The 25,096-nt window shown below is 42.6% G+C and overlaps 1 protein-coding gene across 4 annotated transcripts in view; it reads right to left on the reverse strand.

Annotated features, from left to right (window-relative positions):
• ARHGEF10L (Rho guanine nucleotide exchange factor 10 like) overlaps positions 1-25,096 on the reverse strand; it is a 763,679-nt gene that overhangs the window by 651,301 nt on the left and 87,282 nt on the right. Inside the window, exon 1 of one of the 4 annotated variants that reach the window (XM_086922049.1) lies at positions 4,895-5,028. The exons of 1 other annotated variant lie outside the window; for it this stretch is intronic. The gene's annotated coding sequence lies outside the window, so the exon portion shown is untranslated. Of the gene's footprint in view, positions 1-4,877; positions 5,029-25,096 lie in introns of those variants that run through there. 2 more of the 4 variants (XM_086922052.1, XM_086922051.1) reach the window with 2 other exon arrangements.

A 25,096-nucleotide genomic window follows, 5' to 3' on the forward strand; every position in this document is an offset into this window, starting at 1 on the left:
TTCAAAGTATTCATTTAAGAATGAGAACTACACAAAACAAAATCCTCACTCATAAATGGGTTTAAAAATCATAATGCTGATCTATATAAATAATAATAAAACCATCATCGGGTCATTTTTAGGGATGGAAACCTTATTTAAGTTAAACAATTATTTTAGTAATATCATGAGTGCTACACTCAAACTCTAGTAAATGTTAAATAAATGGACTGTTATGTTTTTTTCATAGTAACTTTTTACATGCCTCGAATGTTAAGGCCAATCAAGACAACTGGCTCGGCACTCCCTATGAACATGCAGATGTGTCCAGGTGTATGTGTAACTGATCATAAAATCATTTGACAGTATGATATCGCCAATCATGCCAAATGAGAGGGAAGTATGACGTCTTAGAGTAGACAACAGGTAGGGACAATCAGGCACATGCATCAAGCGATTTTGAAATCGCAAACAGTGCGAATCGCGAAATTTGGCCGTTTGCGATTCCAAAATCACTTTTTGGGATGCATCATTCATTTCTCATGTATCGCAATTTAAGAATTCGCAATTTTTTGCGATTTCTCAAATTGCGATAGCATTTAAGGAATCACAAATTTTGCGATTCCTTAAATGCTATGCATGATTAATTTTAATTTGCGAATTCGCAATTTTGAAGGGAAAAATTACCATGAAGTAAACCATCATGGTAAATTGCGAAAAGTTTCAAAAATGCAAATAAATGCATTTTTGAAACTTACATGTTACACACACACATGCCCTTGGTACATGCGTGTGAGTAAAATGTACTTACATGACATTCCAGGGGTGCGGGGGGGGTCCTTTGGACCCCCTCCTGCACCCTTGAAATTGAATTCTCATTTTGCGATTCCTTAATTGCGAATTCGCAAATTGAGAATGCCTTCCCATTGATTTCTATGGGCCTCTAGGCCCATAGGAATCAATGTAAAGTGTTTCCTTATTTGCGATTCGCAATTAAGGAATCACAAATAAGGAAAATTAAGAAATCGCTAAAACTTTTGCGATTTCTTGATGCATAGGAATTTGCGATTCCTAAATTGCGATTCCTTAATTTTCGCAATTTAGGAATCGCAAATTCCTACAATGATGCATGTGGCTAAATGAACCAGCACACCCAAGGATACCTTACCTTGCCGGATCTGTAAGTAGATACTAAATATGTATAGAACCTGTCCAAATCATCGATTCAGAGCACAGCTAAGAAGAGTTGATTGATTATTTAGTTTACAGAAGTGCATCTTTAAGATGTGGTACTACATTGAAAAAGTGGTAAACACAACAGCAACACCAGGAGCAAATCGCAAAACAGCTTTTCTATCACTTGGGTTTTGTGGCACAACTACGGTAGAACAGCAGGTGTCAAATTCCAATGTGGGAAGTAGGCAGGAGGTGATAACTCAGGGATATGAAACAAGTCTTAGGGAATCAATAGTGTGCCTTCTGGTACACACTTGAGGTCCTTCGTTAAACCAGAATGTTGAGACACCCATGCCATGAACAATCTGAATTAGACTTTCCTGTGGTCATCAATGCAAACCAGGGGCATTCACTCAGAAAACACAGACTATGGGCTTGATTCAGAGTTTGGTGTAACCTCACACCGAATTTAGAGAGAGAGAACTTACTTCTACACTGCCTCACATGCAGTACTTAATTTGCAAAAAAAAAAGTGCCAGGGCTCTGGTTAGGAGGCCCCTGCATCTTGCACCACACATTCATGTCATGATTCCAAAGGTAGTAACAACACAACTACTAATCATCACACTTCTACAAGTATGACTGTTCAGACAATTTCAGGCCCCAAAGCTATAAGAATGAGTTGGGTGGCAGGTAAAAGTAACTTTTAATGTATATTTTAATGTAAATTGAATTAATAATTGACTGCTATTGTGGTCATCCCTAAATTAGCCAGACAGCACCACCTTGTTTCAAACTGTCACAAGCGCCGGTGTTGACAATTAAGTGCTGGTGTTGGGCACCGGAAACCACCGGCTCAAATTAAGCACTGCCCATATGTATTAACATCCCCTCATGTTATGCTTTGGGAACTAGGTGGACATGCATGCATGCTATGCCTTGTGTGTCACCATGTGAGAAGCATAAAAAATACCTTAATTATCTTTCTGTTTTATTTGCTATATAAGATTGGGACAATTTGTGAGTTATCCTCTCAGAATAATTGTCACCTCATTGTAACTGGTAAAGACAAAGATTTTGCTAAACCTGAGATTTCCGTGATACCTATGGCGAATTCTAAGGGTTGGGGTAATCCTCACCCAGGCACAAACTAACCAAAAGAGCAGGCACCCTACGTTTTTTATTGCATACATTGTAATACCAATACAAATTGTGTGCTAGAAAAAATGTATTATTCTGACTTTCTTTTGTTGCTTGGGCCAGAGGAAAACGTGGTGTTGCAGTTTTCTACCCATTTTGAGCTGGAATGGCCAGGTAACAGTGGAGCTGGTAAATAGTGAACACCTGGTTTATATTACCTTTCGGTATTTTCTACAAACACTGAATGACCTCCCTACAGTGCTGCAGTGTGTCTGCCCTATTCCCCATCATATATTTAAACAACGTACATGTGTTCTTTTCCCGCACCAGACCATCTGGGCACAGTGTGTCTCCCCCCCCACCCCATCCCACCCCCACCAGGGCCGAACTGACTACCAGGCGTTTTAGAATGCTGCTGAGCTGGGGGCTGATTTCACTGTTGTGTGGGCTGATTTTGTTGATGGAGACCTGCGTGCGCTTCGAAATAAATAAAGTAAAACGAATTTCGTTCAGCACACGCAGGTCCCCATCAACTAAATCAACCCCCATCTCAGCAGCATTCCAAAACGCCCGGTAGCCAGTCCAGCTCTGCCCCCCACCCCACCCGCTCTTATCTGCACTGGGCGGTGAACATAGGGTCCGCCCCGGGTGGAAGTAGGTCTTGCTACGCCACTACATTCACACCAGCCATCATCACCTGGCACCCAACACACAACCTAAAAACTTTCAGTCTGTTTGTACCAACTTTCTGAAAGTTCCAGGGGTTCATCTGACCCTGACGTTCAGCACACTGCTATTCCAGCACAGGAACCGATAAACAGCTCCACCAAGGCGCCTCCATCCACAGCGGAGACAGGCATGGTGAAGCAGTGAGGTAGGGCAGGGCGCAGCAGGGGGGGAGCCGACAAACGGTGGAATAGGTATTATTTATTTATTTAATTATACTTATTCCGTCGTCTGTCGACTTCATGCCCCACCTCACCAAGTTTACATGTGCTGTCCGCCGCTGTCCATCATTCTGATCAGCAGCACCCTAAGAGTCCAATGCTGGGACCAGTCTCAAAGGCATGTAGCTTGGTATCACTCCAAAAACACTAAAGAGAAACTATGATTTGAAAGCAAGTTATAAAAAAAAAATCACTCCCTGTATTGAAGACATATGCATGCACTAGAAGAATGTTAGATATGTCTGTCTGTCAGAGCAATTAAACAATTATTTAAATAGCACTCACAATTTTATTTTATTTTATTTTTTAATTTATAACGCCACTCATTCCAACATAGGGTGTTAGAGCACTTTACATGAAATGCACACATTATACAGAGAAAATACATCATAGAAGTGTGTACATCTAAGTACAGGAAATGTTAAATAAGACAATAAGGGTTACAGGCTTCCTTACAGTTGGCAATATATGTTAAGAGTGCATGGTCAGGAGCAACAAGGAGTCAGGATTTTTAACATAATGCAGTGATTAGGCCCGATTGACAAAGGTAAACTTAGACGTTTGGTCTAAACTTAGACCAAACGTCTAAATTTACGACTTGGAGCATTCACAAAGGGCATTCGCTAGTAGTATCTTCACGTCCGCATTTGGGCGGATCTCGGGCCCCAAAGTCGCAAACTTAAACGTCTAAACTTAGAACAAAAGTCTAAGTTTACCTTGGTGAATCGGGCCCCTTTTGTTTTTCTTCACTACTAAGACTATATTGCTAACCAAAGGATGCCTTGTTTCCTCCATAGAAAAATACAGAGTAATGAAAATAACCAGTAAGGTTCTAAACGCATGCCTTGGAGTTTGCAAGCAACTCTTTGGTGTCGGCTCATGGCTCACAGTGTACATTAGAAGGATTACAACTTATGAACTGTAAGAAAGAAAAGGAATAAAATACAAATCTGTGACCTGAATGTTACGCTACTTGCTTTGCAGCAGGTATATTAACCATCTATGCTACTTTATTAGTCAAAGCCGTAACTAGACAAAACACAGAACTCTCCATCAAGTACATTAACCACCAAAGTTATGTTATACAAATATTATCTCCTGAAAATTGCTAGGCACATGAAGATCTCTTCAGCAGGTACCTTAACCTCCTAAGATAGTTTAAAACACAGCCTGTTTGTGAGCAACTAAGTAAGGCAGAACAGACGTAATGTCACATTTGTACTTCCTGCCAATTTCTATGTTACAGAGATTTAAAAAAATAAATATATGTATTGTCTGTCAAACTCCGCTTTTCAGGACTCCGCCCCTCGTCACTCCACAGCCTTTCCTTCGACACAGTTTGATCCACAATTTAGCGGTTCCCACGAGTATTCTGCTGCCAATTCAAGCACTAGGTGGCACCCATGTACATAGCTGTCAATACTCCTCAGTGATGGCCAACCACGCCCACTGCGTTAATCTTACTGGAGCCAGAACAAAAGCGCACCCAAGACTCGTTAGTCCTAGCCTGCAACACCTGCAACACCAGTGCGCAACCTCTGAATCCATATGCATTCTGACCTGCCGCAACTTCCGCTTTTCCTGGGGTTAAGGGTCTGACCTATAAGCAGCTCGAGCGCGGCACGCGACCCTCACCTCACCGCGCTCCTCACCTGCTGGGCCGCCTGCTATTAGTGGGCTTCTTCGCTCTCAGTCCTCACTGTGGTTTGGTCCCGCTCGCGCCGTCCCCGGTGTATCCTGCCGCCAGAGAGCTGAGGTGAACCCGTTCCCGATTAAAATACGGCCTGAAAGGTGAACTGGGCGCGCCCGTACTCTCAGGTTCAGACGCTCCGCCCCTGGCAGCTGTCGTCGTCCAGGGCGCTGCGCCACGCTCTTTCTTGTTTTGCCTGCTACATCCAGGGCTGCGCTCTAATTTTGGCTCTTTAGGAGTTAGCGAAACTACGGGAAATAGTTCTGGCGTGGGGTGCGACGGGGCCGGGCTTCGGGCTGGAATCTCGCTGAAGGCTGACTCACACACCCCTGGGCGCAGCAGTCACTGGAGGACTCAAGAGATGGTTCATGCAGGTGTTCGCTTGGGGAGCGCCGGTGGGGCTGGGAACAGTCAGTCGTATACCTCAGAAATTGCAGTGGGACTAAGAAATCGCGAGGCAGGAGACTGCTGCATCCGTAGGGCCAAAGCATAAGGCTGGCATACATTCAGTCATGTGTCCTTCTAGCAGGGCCAGTCATAGGATATGTGGGACCCGGGCAAAATAGGAACATATGAGGTCCTTAGGCAGAGACGACGTGGGATTGGATTGGGCCGGCTAATAAAAGTTTTTTTTATTTTTTATAATTAAAATTAAACCAACCCCAACAACCGCGACTCATGCTGGGAGCGAATTGGTTTTGTCAATGGTTGTTAGCTGTTTAAGCTGAATGCGTAACAACAATAAATTATTTTCCTTTCACCTTATTGTTTTGACCAATAAGTAGCTCCTTCACACACATTTGCATAGGATCACAACTGGAATGCAGGACCGTTGCTCTTTGTGCTCTGCAGAGAGGCCATATTTTGAATGATCATGTAATCTGAACACCTTTTGTGACCCACAGACAGGCACAGTGTGAAAGTTGTACTGCCTGCATCCTCAACTCCAAAGTGCTCAACTGTACCTGTTATAAACACCTGGAAGCGACTCAGTACAAAGGGTATATCATCTAAGAGTAATAATATGCTGTGAAATGAAATACAGAAACACACATGCTGGAAATACCTAGCACCCTTGGGGAATGCAAGATTAAGTAAAGCATGTGAAATATAAACATGAACAAAATCACTGACATGGATTACCCTAACATCAGGACCACTAGAATTATGCGGCAGGAGAAGGCTAAATTATGTGGCAGGGTGAGTAAATTATGTGGCAAGAAAAGGCAAATTATGCGGCATTATCCGGCACATTTTGAAATAGCATTACTTCATTTTTTGGGAACTTTTAAACTTGGTAATACTGTTTGGGCACTGGTTGCACCCCATTAGTACCAATTTAACACCGAAATTTAGCAGTGGGAAACAGAAAGTTGAGTATTCCTACTTTTCAAAGGGCCTTCCCAGATGTAGCAAGATGTGTTGCTGCATTTTTAGTAACTTTTGAACCATTTGAGAAAGAAAGCAATTTTGTTGTTAAAATCTGTAGATTATGCAGCAGATGATGGATTATGTGTCAAATGCGTCAAATGCATGATTCTGCAGAAGTCGCCGCTGCCACACAATCACATAATGCCAGTGGCCCTGCCAAACATGCAGTATCAGACTATGAAAGAAAATAGGCTCAGTACCAAAATAAAAGGGGCCCCATTAGTGAATTAGTTAGCTTCAAAAGTTTCCATTGTTTGCAAACTAGGGCAGTTTTAAACCTGTAAAGATATGCTGTGTAAGCTTTTTGTAAGCTATGGAAGACTGCACTGATATGAGTTTGGTGCAGGCAATGTTTGCTTTAATATCAAAAAAATCAATAGTAAAAACTGTCTCACCTGACCATAAAGCAGGTCCACAGCTAGCCAAAAAAATGGCCTAGACACTTACCTGAAGAAGGGCTTTAAGAGGGATGAAAAAAATCTGGGGGTGTCTTTCAAAGGGGCGTTGCTGATGTAATTATGGGTGTGGCTTAAAAACATGAAAGCTATTTAAATCTGTGCTTAGCATAGTGCGCCACTCGACTAGTATTTTGCTGCCTTTCATTGCCTCCAGATAAATATTGCAACAAGTAAAATTACACCTACAACAAGCCATATCTATTGGCTTTGTCAGTGGTTATTAGTTGCATAGGATGAACAAGCAACGTCTACGGCTTCCTTGTCTATAATAATTGAATGACCATTTTAATTCACTACCAGGTCTGAGACTTAAGTAAACAAGCAGACTTTAAACCCTGCTTCATCCACTTTTACATGCTGATTCTGCTCCTATGCGTGCACCTCTTGTCTCACTGCCGTAAGCACAACTATCTGCCCGCGCTCTATTCAGTGTATCTTAACCTTTAAATCCCGCTCTCTGCTCTCTTTCCAATTGTCCTAGGTGAGCAGTTTCCATTGTGATGCCCTGTTCTATCTTTTGTTCTGTTCCCAGCAAGATATTCTGCTTTTCATTGATACAGGGGCAAGGCAACCTTCACAGGCAAAGGCTCTTCAATAAACTGTCTCATTGCTGTCATCAATGTGCTCATGCAGCCATTAGGCCCAGAGACACAGGCCTGCAGGGAAGATTGTTAAAACAAAGAAAAAATGTAAACGTTTAGCGGGCCCCCTGGGCCTCAATAGTCTGGAGTCTGTAAAGGTGCGAGGCCTCACGACTGGCGAGCAGGCGCGGGGCCCTGGGCAGCTGCCCTCGCTGCCCATGCCTAGCGCCGGCCCTGCCTTCTAGAGTTGGGTGCGCCAACAAATTAACAGGAAGAACCAGAGCTTATCCAAGAGTGTGTCACGCCTCTGAGAGCAGCCCCAGCACATTCTGAACCCTAAACATACCTAGGATGTAAATTGTGCGATAAACTTGTCAAAATATGCTGAAGTCTCTTCAAAACAGTATTGTTTTAGCATGCAGAAGAGGTTCACCCTTGTAGATCAGATTAGATCACTGCATTGATCAGCATTTATTAACAGTGATAGTTTTCAAACAATTAGAAAAAATCCTGCCCCAAACCTGACAACAATGCCAATAGTGCAACAATGGGGCAAGTCAGTTGCCATGCACAACATATCTGTGGCTGACAATCTTAATATACAAGGAGCAGTAGTACAGACTGCTTAATCGAACAAAAAGGTTTTCGTACAGTGATCATTCTAAAATCAAGTATTTGAAGATGATCTCAAAGGAGGCTTGGTGGAATAATATATTCATCTAGGATCAAATAATTTAGTCAAGTGGGGAAGCCAGAATTGATCCTAGGTTTTCTGGCTTCACATTGTGTAATTCAGCCACTACATGGATATCTCTCTCGCTCCTGTTTTACATTGAAGGTTACTCATACTCATAAAAAACTTTATTGTGGCAAATGGTTGCCCTAAAAGCATCACATTAAAACATATATTACCATACATTCAAAAGACACAGAATTACTGAATAAATAATTAAAAGCCATCGGCTACAATGCTATTCTAAAAATCAATTTACTACGGCTGAAAGGAAGAGCTAAGTAGAACCCAGCCACACCCCATCTACATCACAATGAAGCAGAAGTATAAAATTACATCAGCCTACACTATCCCTTTACTGCTGCAGTCCTTTAAGGAAGGTCCTGCGAATACACCACATGTTAAAAAGAAAACGAGATATTGAATAAACAATGGGAATTTGCATATTTGATTTTAAAATCCCATAAGCTTCACTACAGAGTCTGGTCCCCAAATTTCTACATAGCTGTGTTAGCCAGTGCTTTCTGGCCTTTGCATAACCTCTACAGACAAATAGTACATGTATTTCGGTTTCTTCAGGGAAGTTGCAAGCCGGGCATTTCCTATTTGTGGACCCCTCCCAGTTTTTCACTAAGGCACGCAACAGTAAAACTCCATGCCTAAACTGAATAAATATTTTTTTTGCGAGCAGGGGCTGGATAGCGTCCAACGCCTGTTCGAAGATGTAGAGAATTTTTTTATAGTTAGAATTGCCTCTGTACGGATGCATGACATCACAACGCATGCTTTTACCATGCATGCTTTTACATCGCAACTTTCACAACGCATGCCTTTACAACACATAGTGTTGAGGGGTGCTGGATAGTGAATAGTTTAATTTACTATTCCAACTCCAGTCCCCGTGGATAGTAGGGAAGGTGTTGGATAGTAAATTAAATCTATTCCCTATCCTAGAGCGCCCCCCAGCACAATGCGTTGTAATGGTTTGCGTTGTAAAAGTTGCGATGTAAAAGCACTGCGTGGTAAAAGTTGCGTTGCAAAGGATGTTTCCCCTCTGTACAACTGCCAGGGGCAATTCTGCGACCAAGTTCGTTGTGCTTATGCTCTCTGAAGCTCACTATAAGATTTTTTATTTCTATCGTTTGGGACGTATGTTCCGCATTAGTCCTGAGGCCCCCGCTTCCCAGTCCCTCACAGATATTCTTGATGTTTGACAGCCAGGGTATCCTCCCAGGGCCTCGCATACCCAAACTTTGGTTAGTTCTTCTCTGTATGCTATTAACTCGGGGGTACTCCAGAGGCGGCGCCAGTAGAGGATAGGCCTAAGGGCCACCTCATCCACCGGGGGCCTAACCCCTAAGTCCATACGAAGTGGTACTAGAGGGTACTAATTGGGAGGGCTGAAAGCTGTCTTATGAAGGAGTTTTCTACTCTGGAAAATGGGGCCGTCGGCATATGTCCCCAAAGTTCTGCTCCATAGAGGGCGGCAGGTCTTGCCTGTGACTTATACATTTCTAATGGTAGACTAAGACGTTTTTTAATACAGGTCCTGTAAAGTTTGAGGATACCCCCCGTTTTTTGGGTAAGTTTTAGCCCCGCTTTGTCGATTTGGGCTCCCCAATCCATTTGCTCTGTCAACGTCAGGCCCAAATAATCAAATATTTTTACTCTTTCTAGAGGTCTGTAACCTAGGCAGGGATTTGATTGAGTGGTTTTACCCACGTTAAAGGCCATATACTTTGTTTTTTGTAGGTTTATTTCCAGGCCCCGTTGTTTGCAGAAGTCGCTAAAGTTGTCCAACATTCTCTGTATTCCCCTTGAGGATTTTGAGGGAAGAAGCATGTTGTCTGCAAACATCAGGGCCGGGATCCTACGCTTAGCCAATCTAGGGGCATCAATGTTCTTTCCTTATGTCAAAAAATCTATGAGCCCATTAATGTATAGAGAAAAAAGTGTGGGAGGCAGGACACAGCCCTGTCGAACCCCTCTCTCCACAGGTAAAGGAGCATAGAGTTCACAGTTCTGACTGTATCTAATTTGTGCAAAATTCCCCTCATGGAGCTGTCTTGTATGGTAGCACAGATATTCGGGAACTCCCATTTCTCGTAGTGTTAACCATAACCTTTCCCTCGGGACCAAATCGAAGGCCGATTTTAAATCTACGAAGATAAGGTAGAGGCTGCCACCCTCTAGCTTTACATATTTCCAATGCAACATCTGAAGTCTTAATAATTGATCAATCGTAGAGGTTTTTGTCCTAAACCCAGCTTGAAAGGGGGTGAGGATATCGTGTTCCTCTATCCAGGATTCCAAGCGTCCCAAAAGAATTTGGGCATACATTTTTTGTCCTACATCTATAAGGCTTATTGGGTGATAGTTGACTGGTAGGAGCGGCAAGCCTTTTTTATGAATCAGAATGATTTCAGCCCCTCACCACGTATTTGGTATTGACATGCCTTATAGGATGGCGTGAAACAGCATAGTCAAATAGGGAGCCCAAATGGTAGGTTCTGACCTAAAGAAGTCACCAGGGATTCTGTCCAAGACTGCCGCTTTTGCAGGCTGGACCTTCTCTAGGGCTATGGAAATTTCTCTTACCGTGATTTTAGGGGGTATATCCTGAGATGGCCCAAGGTGTGCCTGAGCTCTAGGTATTTCCTCACTTCCCTCTATATCTCTAGCATAAAGCAATTCAAAATGTGCCCGCCAGACGGATTCATCCAAATTTGCTTTTAGGGCTGATCTAAAGGCCTTAGAGCCGGTGTTCACTATATTCCAGAAGGCACTCCGACCATTAGAAAATAGTGCACTTCTGAGATTCTCCCATTGCTGTGCTTCCCAATTCTGTTTAGCTTTGGTTGTGGCTATTTTATATAGGTCCTAGTTTCTCTAATTTTTGTGGTATCCCTAGTTTTAATAGCTGTTATTAATTCGGTTTGTGTGACTCTACAATTAGAATTAAACCATTTATGTTTGGTCTTGCTGTCTGCTTTTGGTTTCTTTTTTTGATAAAATAGAGTTGCCAGAGGGTAACCAAATCATCATGGTTTGTTTATCATCCAGTTTAGGGCACCACTCCAATCATCAACAATCAGTTCAAAGTTTCTCAGAGTCCAAATCCAAAATTAGGAGTCTTGATATTTTCTCAGTTCAGTTTTTTATTATTTTCTTATATTCAAAAGAACCATCAGCCAACGCGTTTCGTTCTGAACCACCAGAACTTCTTCAGGGCGTGTGCAATTGTAGAAAACACCAACAGTGAATGCCACTGACAGGTATAGGATCCTTCCAAAAAACACAAAATAAATCCAATATAGAATATCTGGATAACTCTGACTGGCTGGTATATTCGTCACGCAATTGTTAGTAGCAGTTGTAGGTCGACAGATATAATAATTCAGAGACCTGATAATTTCAGCAGCAGGCCTATTTATAAAATGTTAGTTTGTATCTTCTCAAATATTCTCGATGGGAATCCGACCCAGTCAATTCCAAGTGTATAATACCAGTCCAAATTGCAATGGAACAAAATGTACCTAAGCGTAATATCAAATAGGTATCCCTGCGACTCGGCCAAATCCGCCGCAGTCAGTATCCGGTAAATCGAAGCGCGACCGAATTCAGTCGCGTCCCCAAATCATCATGGTTTTGTGAAATCTTTGAGAGTGTATTTAATTCACCACTGCCCTCAGGAAGCTGGGAGATGAATTCAAGGTGTGGAACCACTTGGTGATATAGTTTAGCCATTTTATCTGGGGATAGAGCTATTTCAGCCCAACGTACTCTTCTTCCCCCACTAGTTTGTATTAGGGATTGTGATGGGACGCCAGGGTTCGTCTGTGGCTTAATTTTAATTGGAGATAATAATTCTAAAACTGGAGCGTCATGGTCACTGTCATGTCGAGGATTGACTTTAAAATCTAATACCTTATCCCAGGACTGCACATCTATGATGATATAATCAATTAAAGAAGTATGGCCCGGTCTGTTAAAAGTATGATTCCCTGGACTATCAGATCTAAAGCGTCCATTGCAGGCTCTGCGTGAAAAATTTAGTGTCAGAGCTTGTATCTGTAGGGCTAGCGGGGTCCATGTCCTTAGGGGCGGGATATTAGGTTCAGGGATGGACCAATAATGGTCTTCTTCCTCATTTGGGCCACTTATCAAACCATTGAAGGTTAAGGCTTTGTCTTTCATTCTCAGTAGGTCAGAGAGTGGGAGGCACGCAGATGCCACATAAAGGCTTGACTCGTTTTCGGCTTGAGGGTTCAAGAGTGCATCGAGCTGAGCCTGATCCTGGCATCTGCTCGAGCTCCTAGTGGCTCGCCCACCTCTATGTCAAGCTCACATCTCTGGAAAAGCTGGTGGGGGTGCAGTCTCAATAGTGACACAGGGGTATAGGAGAGTGAAGGTGCCACTTTTCCCTGATAAGAGCGTCTTTCACTACCAAACCAATGATGGGGGCCCATTGTCCTTGTTAGTATTAGGACCCATGGCAATCCTGCTAATGCGCCCATCAGGGCTCGAGAAACGCCATGCAAATTGCTGGCATATAGTAGTCCTCAATAAAAGCTGATAAATTGTGCTGTGTTGCATGTCAGTCAGCAGGCGATGCTTTTGAACGTGGAAGTCAATAAAACATGATAGTGGCAGACCAGTACAAAGGAAAGATTGGTATACTACTGGATAGACCATTGACATGTCAGGCTGTAGAATGGCTACTGATAGGACTGGTGAAGATGTTCTATCAACGTGTCAGGTAGCAGACAGGTGCTCCTGGAAAGCGGATAAGACTGGAGATCAGTGGCATTACATATCAGCCAGTAAACCAATGATTCTGGGGGCTGGCGTAGTTGAGGCAGATTCCGTGACCTGGCCAATGTCTCTAAGGCCAATGGCTGGATAGAGTTGGCAACATACGAGCCAGCAGGCCAGTTCCACCTCAAGCCACCAGCTAGTGAAAGTCCAGCAGGGGCCAATCAATAACAGCTGCTTGCAGCCACTCCCCTTCTTTGGCCCTACTTCCCACCCTCCCATCTGTCTAGAGCCCTTATTGCTGCAGCTTGTTCCTCACTCTCCTCACCTCCCCCGAAAGCAGTTTGTAAACCAGTACTGACCCTTCTCATTGGAACAGTCTGTCTCGATTTGCCAGGCGAGGCCTCCTTCAGAAGAGACCAGAAGCAACCCCAGACTGTTTTTTTCCTTATTAGTGATCATTAGCGAAGTATAGCTTGGTTCCAGTGATACAGCAGGCTAGGTACCCACCTCGGGGCATAACCTTGGCCACTTCGGTATGACATCAAACACACAAAAGGTGATGGGAGGAATGCGAACAGCCTAAACCACTGGCAATCACCCGGGGTGGAAAGTGTTGATATGGTTCTAGCTGGAATGCTGCCTAGAGGGAATGCTCCGATTAGCATTCACAGCAGTGAAGTTATGCTTCCTTTTCTTACACGTTTCTAGGCAGGGTTCGTTTTCACTAGGCGCCATCAGTCTCACATTGAACATAGTCGGGGGACCACTGTTAGCCTTTCGAGTTTTCCTCTCTTCGTGAATATTTCCACACACAGTATTTCAGGGGCATCCTGGCAATACTTCCTGAGTGCTTGCGGCTGCTGAAAACAGATGTTCTCTTGTCTTGAAGATGGGTGTCTAGCACCTTTGAAACAGTATGGAGATTGGCAACATACACGTATCTCGAAGGCCCTCATTTTAACAGGAAATACTACAGTAAGGGTGAACGGGTTCTGATGTCTTTTTCTTTATCATTCTGTTTTTCTTCTTTTGTCACTATATTGTGTATTTCACTACCTCCTTCTTTCTTCTTTTCTGCCTTTCTCTCTTTTGCCCCGGGTCTAAGCCGGGTCTAAGTTTGAATATGAAAAATAAGACCCTGTCCCCAAAAGTGAACACTGGTACCAAATGCCTGCAACCATAGAGACAAATGAAGCACTGCATAGACTAAAGAGTTTGTGCTCCATTCTTCAAATGCCTTCTCTTGTGATGACTAACATCTGGAGCTGTAGGTGGTTGACTTCCCACCTGCATTATTTTTCTTTTTTTCTTCCTAACTCCTCTATTTCACTTTTCACTCTAAGTCTACGAGGTCCATTGGTGCCTACGGCAGTGTTCCCTCACTCTGCTAATGGATGGTAGGACACTAAGGGTTCCCATCTACATTATCATGTCAATGTAGCCTCCATTGGTACCACTGGCTTAATGAAACTTGAGGGGGCCTCCTTGCAAGGTACGTGTAGCCCCCCTCCCCTCTGGACCCATTAAGGAGCACTCCAGGCAGAGTACTGTGCTGAGGGGGCTCCCTGGAACTTGCCCCCCCCCCCCCGCGTGGGCGGCAGGGGCCTGTGTTACACCACTGATTGGTACCAAACAAGCAGCCGCTCTAATTAGTCAGTTTGTCAAATATTTAGCGTTTAGTCTTTTTCCGTACCCTCATTTTAAAGCCTGCTGTCCCTCATACAAAATGCACATATCCTACCTAACAAGGTCTTGTCCCTACACCAATGTGGGCAGTAAGAGGCAAATAATGTATGAGTCGAATCCCTCTTACGGGCAGCCTCTAAATGTGTTTCCTTCTCACACCATAGGATCTTCCATACCCTTAAAATGATATTTTCCCACATTCCTGATGTAATTCTGTTCACACATCCCTAGATGTCAAACCAGCCTTTCCAGGTTTTTAATAGGGGGAAGTGTGCAAACATGGTATTTTCCCAAAGTGGCCAGAGGATTTGGAATTCAGATAATTAGTATCCGATATGGAGTGGGGGATGAAGCAAAGTACACCTGCTCTGGATGGTAGTAATAGTTGGCAACATTACTTTGAATCTCCCACAGCTCCTTCGTGAATCAGATGAGTGTCTTCCTGGACGTGGACAAGCTCGGTGCTTGTTCCACTGCGCCTGGGGCAAATGGTGGAAGAAGTGTTCCCCCTGGGCCCTGATCTACCAGTTACAAGGGATGCCCTACGGTCATCACCCCCCCCCCCCCCCCCCTCACACCTTCCCCCCCGCTTTAGCAGTTACAGCGGGGTGAAGTTATTATTGATGGACCCCTTCTGTCTGTAACTCAGCAGGCAAAGACTAAAATAACGTGAAAGAGTTGAGTGAGTGAAAGGAAGGGTGGGTGTGTAGTGAAAGGGTGAATGGATGAGTGAAAGGTGGGATGGGTAGATGAATATATGGATGATTAAGTAAAATGATTGATGCAAGGATGGATTGGTGAAAGAAAGGATGGGTGGATGGAAAAATGAAAGTGTGGATGGATGATGAGAAAGGATGGATGGATGAGTGAAAAGGTAGATGGATGGGTGGAGTGAAAGGGTGGATGGATGGAATGAAAGGGTGGTTAGATGGATGAGCGAAAGGATGAATGGATGAGTGAAAGAATGGAGCTGGGGGTTGTGAACCCCTGACTTTAGCAGCTACAGTGGGAGTAGAATTCATTATGGGCCTCTTCTGCCTGCAACTTGGCAGACAAAGGTGAATGAGTGAGTGAAAAGATGGATGGATGTGTTAGTAAAAGTGTGGATGGATGAGTGAGTTAAAGGATGGATGAGTAGATGGATGGATGTGTGAGTGAAAGGGTGGATGTAGGGATGGATGAGTGAAAGAATGGATGGGTGGGTACATTCCACTCATTTATGGCACTTAGAGATGCGTTTGAGCTTCCTCATAGCTCTTTCTTTAAATATCTCCAGGTAAGAGATTATTTCTTACACAGTATAAAATTGCTTACTGCACCATATACATCTTAAATATTGTCTTGTATATATGAGAACTCTGGTAGAGGTGTCATAGGTGTGATATATCAGAAATTTATGGCATGTGCTCCTGATGACAACCTGTGCATATCTATTAAACCAAGACGGCTTGTGAATACCGATAATACGGCTGAAGAAGTGCAGGAGTCACTTGTTACCTTAGATAGAGCAGTCGCCTCTATCAATCTAAAATTGCAACAACATAAAACTGTTTTTATGCTTTAGTATACCCCGAGATCACCTCTAAGTGGACAACATCCTGATTCCCTAATAATTAATTCTGCCCTAAATACAATTTATATGCTGCAGAACTAAAGCATATGTTTTTGGAATGTCCAACGCTTAGGTCTTACTGGCAAGATGTTTGTACAACACTAGCAGCACAACTTGGCCGGCAGTTCCAGCTTACTGAAAAATAAATTCTTCTTGGTCTTAGCATGATTTCAATAACTTTGAGAGGGCCTTTTTCTCTATTGTCATTGTCTGCGCCAGCCTCTGTATTGCTAGGTCATAGATGAACCCTATCAGTCTAAATATTAAAGAGTTTTGGGCATTGCTCAGACAGGTGTTTGAATCTTGAGTTAGCCCTGGCTAAGGCCAGAGGCCCCCGTGCATTGTGTAGGCTCAATGGGGTTTGGTACGGTCTACAATGGGTTTAGTCATTTACTTATTTCTATTATTATTTGTTGCAATCTTGTACTTCCTTCTTTCTGCTCTTTTAATTCCTGTCTCTTATCTTGGTAATAACAATTTTAATTTACCAAATGTAAAGATAACATTTTGTTGTCCCTTTTTCTTCCCTTTTTTCATTGTTGTATATAACCAGCGTACTCCTGGCAATTTTTTAAATATAAAAATAAACATTTAAAAAAAAGATGGGTGGGTAAATGAAAGGGATGGTGGATGGTTGGATGAAAGGATAGATGGATGAGTGGAACGGGAGGGCGGATGGTTGATAAGAGGATGGATGGATGAGTAAGTGAAAAGATGAATGGGAGGGTGAATGGATGGGATAAATGAAAGGGAGGAAGGAAAGATGGATGGATGAACGGATTGATGGATGGACTGAGTGAAAGAGTCAATGGATGGCTGAGCGAAAGGATGAATGGATGAGTGAAAGGATGGAAAAATTAGTGAAAGGATGAATAAGTGATGAAAAAATGCATGGATGAGTGAAAGGATGGGTGGATGGATGAAAGGGTGGAATGATGGATGAGTGAAAGAATGGATAGATGTGAAAAAGGGAGGGAGAATAGAAGGATGAATGAGTGAAAGTGTGAAAGCCTGGATGGATGAGTGAGTGGAAGGATGGATGAGTGAGTGGAAGGATGGATGAGTGGATGGATGGGTGAGTAAAAGATTAAATGGAAGGATGGATGAGTGGAGGAGTGGAAGCATGAGTGAAAGGGTGGATGGATGAGTGAAAGGGTGGATGGATAGATAGAGGGAGTAGAAGGATGGATGGATGAGTGAAAATGTGGATGGCGAGATGGATGAGTGAATGGGTGAATGGATGGATAGAAAGATGGATGGATGGATAGGTTTGACGATGGATGGTTGGGTTGGATATGGATAGGCGGATGGACGAAATGGAATGACAGATGAAAGAATGAATGATGAGCCTTCCTAGTAGCTGATCCAATTTTAAATTACACCATCAATCAATCAATCAATCAGTATATTTGCAGAGCGCGCTACTCACCCGTAAAGGTCTCAAGGCGCTAGGGGGGGAGGGGGGGCAGCTACTGATCGAAAAGCCAGGTCTTGAGAAGTCTCCTGAAGGTCAAGACGTCCTGAGTCTGATGCAGGTGGATGGGGAGGGCGTTCCATGTCTTGGCGGCGAGGTGGGAGAAGGATCTGCCACTGGTGGACATTCGGCGGATGCGTGGGACGGTGGCGAGGATGCGGTCAGCGGAACGGAGCTGGTGGTTTGGGGTGTAGAAGGGGAGTCATTCGTTGAGGTAAGCTGGTCCGTCGTTGTGTAGCGCTTTGTGAGCGTGGGTGAGGAGCTTGAAGGTGATCCTCTTGTTCACTGGGAGCCAGTACAGGTCTCTCAAGTGGGCGGTGATGTGGCTGTTTCAAAGAATTCTGAGGATGAGTCGTGAGGAAGCGTTTTGTATGCGCTGGAGTAGTTTTTGGAGTTTGGCCATGGATCCCGCTTAGAGGGTGTTGCCGTAGTCCAGCCTGCTGCTGATGAGGGCTTGGGTGACCATTCTTCTGGTTTCGGTGGGGATCACAGTGAGCTAACCAGCCCCTATATAGCTGACCAGATTAAAGCAGCTCCTATTCTTCTTTGGCATTCAATATGGTGTAGAGATACTGTGTCCCTTACCCAACAAATAATAATGGATTGTCTAGACCTGGATCACATAGAAAATATTAACTGGTTGATGTATGTGAAAAAGAACTTACATACTCTAGATCCAGGGAATTTATTCGAATTTCCAGAAAACTTGTTTTTTTAGCAGTCGTCATTGATATGAGAATTAATGTAAATCATATTAAATCATCTATAAGGGAATACCAGGAGGGACCACTGCAGGATATGTGGCTATCTTCCTATTTGAAGTTTGTAACATTTCCTCAGCACAAATTTATTTTGTTAAGATTTCGCCTTAACTATATCCCATGCATGTTGGGCTATCCTGCAGTTATTTATTCTGCCAATGAGCTCCCTTGTTGCTGTTGTGATGATCTTTTGTGCCAAACTGATTTGCACAACTTGTTCTTTTGTAAATTTTACTCAAATCATCGGAAAAGGTTTCTAATTCCTTTTTTACGTAAGCTTAATTTTAGACAATGTGCGCCCAGCCTTATATTTTCTACGAATGTTGCCTGATCCTTTAACCTGTTTTAGTGTTGCCTCCTTTTTATGTGCGTCCCTGAGAACTAGGAAAATGATTGTTTGCTGAAATGAATTGTTTTTTATTGTTTTTGACTGTGATTTGTGAACTTTTATGATTAATTCTGTATTAATCCAATAAAGTAATTTTGAATTGCATTTGAATCGTTGACACAATGTAATGGTGAAATTGTAGATATCAGCATGTGGATGGAAGGATTGATGGATAGATTGGAATTAACAGACAAGAGCGCTCTTCTTAGGAGGGTCGTGATGACTTGCTTCGTTTGCTTGGTGAAGACCTTTTGGTTAATGTGGGGTGTATTTAAATTTTCTGGCTACTCCCTTTCCCTACCGGCAAGTAGCATTCCTTAGCAAAATGAGATCAGCAGCTTGAGTTCAGGGCTCTGCTCTAAGTCCATTAACACGTGATTGGAGCCTGAGTTTAACTGAATCTATATTTTGATGTTGAGTGTATATCTTTTGATAATGTGACAGCATTATGTTACCTATTGCTACAGATTGTGATGTCTCTGTGTGTGTAATAGGACATTTTAACATATGGATCTTGTTCGCAGCAGCTTGTTCTTTCGCCTGCCAGGCCAAAAGTTTACCCGTAAAATTGCTCTCCTCGTATATCTTCTGAGATTGTCTACAAAATTGTTCTTCACTCTGTTTAAAAAAGTTTGTACTAAGTTCGCGCTTTGCTTCATTTAACTTATTTTTAACTATATTAGAGGAATCAGATTGCCGTAAAAGAGTCAAGGTAGTTATTCTATGATACAGTGAATCTCTTGCTTGCATAACAGCACGCCATTCTGAAGCATCCTTACTGATTAAAATGCCACGAATGAAAGCTTTCAGCGAGTCCCACACAATGTGAAGAGGGGCAGTATCTAAGTTACGTATAATAAAATCTGAGATCTAAAATTTTTATGTTTTAATCCAATTCTCATCCTGTAAATATATCTTATTAAATAACCATCTTTTAGGGATTTTATCGACTTCTCCCACCACAAATTCAATGACTAACATAGCATGGTCTGAAAACCCATCATGCATCGACTTTTGACAGGAAAACTCTAATTCTGTAGAAGCTAAGAAAAAATTATTTCGAGACGAGGATTTATGTCTTCCTGACCAAAAGGTAAACTCTTTTTTTTGTGGATTATCTAGGCGCCAAGGATCGCAGAGATCTAGTGTAATTATATTCTGGCTTATGGATCTTCGTGATTTTGGTTTAAGTTGTTTTTTAGTGGGCACAGTTGAATCCAATTTTACATCCATCAAAATATTAAAATCTCCTCCAATTACAATATCCCCCCTAATCATATAAAGTGACTGAAATAAGTCATCATACTTCTGATTCCAATCATCCACTAGGGCATAAAAGGAGACAAAAGTAATAGGCCTATATCTGCCACTCACTGAGCATGTGATCCAACACCATTGTCCTTCCCCATCTTCTTCAGTTTGGAGAATCTCAACATCCAAGTTACGATTTAGAAAAAGAGCGACCCCTCGAACAGATTCTAAAGCACATGAGAACCCTCAATATGAGGCCCAAAGTTTAAACATGGAAAAATTATCAATTTTTGTAACAGGAATATGGGTTTCTTGCAACATTACAACGGATGGATTCTCCGTTCTAATCCAGGACTCAATAGCACGCATTTTTTTTTATTATTCAGTCCATTGACATTAAAATAAATTATTTTTAAGCCTCTACTAGTCATTACAAAGAAAATGCTTCACTGCTTTTAGAATAAGTAGTTCCTTCATTATCATCCTTAAGCCATTTTTCCATTCAAATGAACTTCCAGCCTTACCCAAAGCAACTTCAATGTTTTCATTTTTTCTCCCACCCCTCACCCATGCCAACCCCTCCACCCTCCTACGCCCTACCTTGTGGCCCTGTTCTCTCCCTTCCTCTTCTTTCCACGCTGGCCCCCAGGTACTAACCCCTATCTTGGAGGTGCCTTGTAGTTGCACCTCTTACCCCCGTGACGTCCCTGTTCCTCCCTACCCCTCCATCTCCCCTGAAGTAATAAAAAAAAAACACACAAATATGCACCGAAAAGCTGATGCCTAATATTATATCATATTAACCCTGTGTAATCCTATCCAAAAGCCCCCTTGCTTCATCCACCTCCGTAAACATGTAGAATTTACCCTTTACCAAAACTTTTTGTTTGGATTGCTGCGCAATCATAGCTTGTGCACCTTTATCTTTAAATAGTTGAAGTAACTTAACGAATTCTTTCCTCCGTCTTGCGGCAGCGGCAGACATGTCTGAGAAAATCCGACATTTGGTAGTGGGATTCGCCGCGAATTGTCTTTGCTTGAATGCAACAGAAAGAATAGTCTCTTTAACATGCATATCAGAGAAGTTCACAAAAATGGTTCGGGGAAACGTAGAGTTCAGGGGCTGATGACTTGGGACTCTATGTGCACGAGTAATGGTCAAATCTCCTTTAAACTCGGGAATTACCTCATGAAGAAAGAATGAAGTAATCCACTGTTTCATGTCAGACCCCTCAATATTCTCTGGAACCCCTACAATTCTCAGATTTGACCTTCTATTATAGTTTTCCAAATCATCGAGTTTGGATTCAAGATCTTTAGAGATTTTTGATACACTTGCGGTGACCTTCTTTACTTCTGCTAGATTCCCTTCTAGCCCCGTAATTCTGGTTTCAGCCTCTTGAAGACGAGCAGGAAATAGGGTCATTAAATCTTCCATTTTGTCTAGCCGTTGATTAATCACGGTAAGCTCCGCCTTCTGAGATTGCTTCATCTCTCTTACTTCGCTTAAAATCAGATTAAGCATGTCTTTTACTGATATCTGAAAATCACTTGTTGTGTCAGACTCTATTTCAGAACATTCCTGTGCATTAGAAACATCAACTGAGTGCACGTTTGGTTGAACTGGGACTGAGCTGGGTTGTGGGGTAACTGAGAAAACAGAGGGTGGGGCCTCAGTTCCCCTATCACCAACTGATACCTCATGTTCTGTAAAGATTTAAGGACCCGTTGACTCCGCCATCAAATCCGTGTTAAATGCAACAGAAGGATTATTAGCAGATACCGTGGATTTCCTTTCAAATAAGGGAAACTGTTTAGTGACTTTCGCGATTTTTGACTCTCCGAGTGTTTTGGCTTCTTTAAGTGTTTGCGAGCCATTCAGCTTAGGGTCCTCGATGGCAAATATCGCTTCCTTCACTTTTGGCCCTACAATCCCCGACTTGTCCACTGATTTACCCGTCTCCGTATCCTGAATAGGTGCTTCCATTACTAGCAAATCACCAGAACTCTCAGCACAGATCAACGGGGCGCGGGTAGAAACAATTTCGGGATACTCCTCTTCCCCCTCACCAGAGTTCTCCGAGTTTTCCACAGAAGAGGGTCCTTTATCCCCTACCACACCAGCATTTTTAGCTGCATCTACTCCTTCTTTAATTTGTTTGCTTTGGCACGAGCTGTTAACTGTTTCCCCATTTCAGTTTACCAGGGCTTCGAGCTACTCACTAAGTTTGTACTCCAAGGTAATCCAAAGCTATCCAGAGCAGAATAGCGATCAGCAAAAGAGGCTTGGACCTGTAGTCCTACCCACAATGTGGTCGAGGCTTAACGTGTGAGCATCTGCGACGGCAGGGTTTTTGACGAGTATTTCCTCTGCTGAGGACAGGGAGTCCGAGAGTACAGGAATTTTATGCTACTTCGTTTAGCATAAGCAGAGTAGCCTGTGAAGCCTGTAAAAAGGGTCTCCCACACAGAAAATAAGCAATAAGCCAGTAGCAGCTCAGCAGTTCTGAATATTACAGGATTTGCAGGAATTTTTCCGAAAGTTTCTCTCCACTAACCTGCTTAGCACGTTATCCCCCAGTCCATCCAAATTACAGTCTCGTCAGTGGGATATGAAGAGGGGCTCGTAATCCAGCCGAGCCTAACGTTTCCAAATGTCTACGAGTAAAATCAAGGCATTCCGAGTGATCAGCTCGCCTTCCGGAGTCCTCTCAGAGTTTTAAGATAGAATGCGGTGATCGGCGCTTCAGAACGCCGCTGCTACAATGTTGCCGCCGTCAGCCGCCATCAGCCTCATGGAAGGGGGGAGGAGTCTCGGAGCGGAACAGGACGTCCGAGCACTACGAGGAGGCGTGGAGCTCCAGCGTAGCGTTTCCCTTCGCGGTGGTAGATAAAAATGAAATACCATCTCCTGCACAAGAGGATCAGGAAGCAATGTCAACTCCTTTCACTAACGCCGAGTTGGAACTGGTAGTTAAAGATTTACCAATGGGCAAGGCTTGTGGCCCGGATGGCCTGCCAGCCGAATTTTTTAAGGTTTTCTTTGACGCTTTCGCTGACCTATTACTTCAGCTGTTAAATTCTATGCTAAAAGGTGGGCAAGTTCCAAATTCTTTTGCGGAAGGTTCTGTGGTCAGCTTTCCTAAAAAAGGCAAAGACCTTAAAGACCCCAATTCGTATAGGCCTATTACCTTACTTAATACTGATTACATGATTATAACTAAATTGCTTTCCTTGCGATTTAACTCCATGGCTGCTGTAGATCTTATACATCCAGATTAGAATGGATTTATTGCAGGCCGCCAACTCGCAACTAATACTCATTTTTTGGTGGAGGCTTTAGATTACTTTGAGATTAAAAAGACCCCTGCTTTAATTTTATTGCTTGATGCAGAAAAGGCTTTTGATTTGGTGGTTTGGAAAACACTTTTTGTTATTTTGGCACAATTTGGAATTCCCCCACAGATTATCAGTTTAATTCAAAATTTGTACACGGGTGCCAAAGCTAAGATAATCATTAATTCGGCCTTAGTGGGCACAGTTTCGGTACAGCGAGGGACTCGGCAAGGCTGTCCTTTATCCCCTATTCTTTTTGCTTTTTTTATTGAGCCTTTAGCCATAGCAATTCGTAATTCTGTAGACATAGTCCCCCCATTCCCACTATGGCAAAAATTAAAATGTACGCAGACGATATCATGCTTTTAATTAGACCAGATATCAAATCTCAGGTCTCTGCCTTACAACATTTTGAGGAATTCGAAACCTTAGGTGGTTATCGGATCAATAAAAGCAAAACCGAAATATTAGTGTGTGGAGGGAAGAACTCCAATCTTCATCCAGAGTTAGTTGGATGTGTCAATCCAAGGCCAAAAAGATATTTAGGGATTCTCTTTTCTGTCTCGGTCTTAGATTTATACACACTCAATTTTGAACCTCTTCTGCGGAAAATACACTCAATGTTTGCTAGGTGGACTCCTCTGCCGTTATCAATCTTAGGTCGGGTGGCCCTGATCAAAATGTCTGTGCTTCCACTTTTTGATTTTTTGTTTGCAACTATTCCATGCTTTCTTCCTGCAGCCTTTTTTTCAAAAGTAGAATCTTTATTTTCCGGTTTTATTTGGGCAAAAAAACCTCATAGATTAGCATTAAGAACTCTTTACACAGATATAAAACAAGGTGGGCTTTCTTTACCTAATATTAAAGATTATTATAGTGCATATTTTGCACAATATTTAGAGCGCTTTAAAATTGGAGTGTAAAGTCCTAGTTTATTTATCAATTTCTTTTTTGACCTCATTTGCTATGATACTCAGATTCCCTTCTCTTGGCAAATACCGAAATCCCCCAAATTAGTGAGATATAAGATCATGAATTGGTTTTTTAAACGACGGGATGCTATCCTTAAAAGATACTCCCTTCCGCGCTTTAACTCCAAAACCCCTTTAAATTATGTCTTTAAGTATACAGAGACTAAAATAAGTTCAGATGTAGTCACACAATGGAATCGTAGAGGATTTAACAATTTATCAGATTTTTTAAGGGATGATGTCTGGTTAAACCCGGGCGAGATGCAACAATTAATTCAGGGGAATTATTTGCTAATAGGTTCTTATATTTTGATTCATAAAATGCTAGAACGGTTGGACCCAAGAAATCTCTGTTTATGGATTCAGCTATGGGAAGAATTGTTTGTGACTACACGGTCAAAGAAGCCGGGGGGATGGAAACGTTGCTTAGCTCTCCATATTGAGATAGATGCCACCCCGAAAGCTATTAAAAAATGGCAAGATCAAGAAAATCATGTTCTCTCTGCAAATGTATGGAAAACGTTAAATGACTTAAACTTTAGAGTGCTACGTGGTGCTAATTGGAGAAGAATGTTATTTTTTAATAAATGGTTGTTATATTATACGCCAGCCGCTATCTCAAAAATGTACGTCAATACATCTGCTAATTGTTTTAGATGTCAGCAATTCTCCCCCGCTAATTGGTCTCACACTATAGTTAACTGTTCTAAAATTGTACCCTTCT

Source organism: Lissotriton vulgaris, chromosome 5 (genome assembly GCF_964263255.1).
Source record: "Lissotriton vulgaris chromosome 5, aLisVul1.2, whole genome shotgun sequence".
NCBI classification, from domain to species: Eukaryota; Metazoa; Chordata; class Amphibia; order Caudata; family Salamandridae; genus Lissotriton; species Lissotriton vulgaris.